Below are 459 nucleotides of genomic sequence, written 5' to 3' on the forward strand. Positions count from 1 at the left end.
AGGAAATTTTCTTTGTTGGTTACCAGGGGTGGGAGTGGAGGGGAGGGAAGGCTGTTAGATAGATGGAGATAAGTATTGATTTGGGTGAAAAGAAGGGCAGTGTACCAAATGTGAGTGACCAATATGACACCATTGAGGATGAGAAAGACATAGAGAGGTATGGGAGGTACAGATAACAAATATGAATCTTTTGCACATACAGTACTGTATTGTCAGTGAAGGCAAACATGGGTATATTGGTAGATAGATGGACGGACAGGCTAAATGATTAGGTATGTCTATGAAATGGGGAGTGTATCCAAGAACATATATAAGTTTGGCTGACAATGGTCCTATAAGTTTATGTGAATGATTGGAATTCCTAGGTGTATAGTAGAGCTGACAAGGGGCCAGGTTTTGGTCACTGTTTGGTCACAGCCGGCTACCCAGAGGGACTGAGTAGTTGAACCTGCGGGCTTG

This window comes from Orycteropus afer, unplaced genomic scaffold (genome assembly GCF_000298275.1).
Source record: "Orycteropus afer afer isolate SDZICR_OR568_19922 unplaced genomic scaffold, OryAfe1.0 scaffold00363, whole genome shotgun sequence".
In the NCBI taxonomy this organism is placed as follows: Eukaryota; Metazoa; Chordata; class Mammalia; order Tubulidentata; family Orycteropodidae; genus Orycteropus; species Orycteropus afer.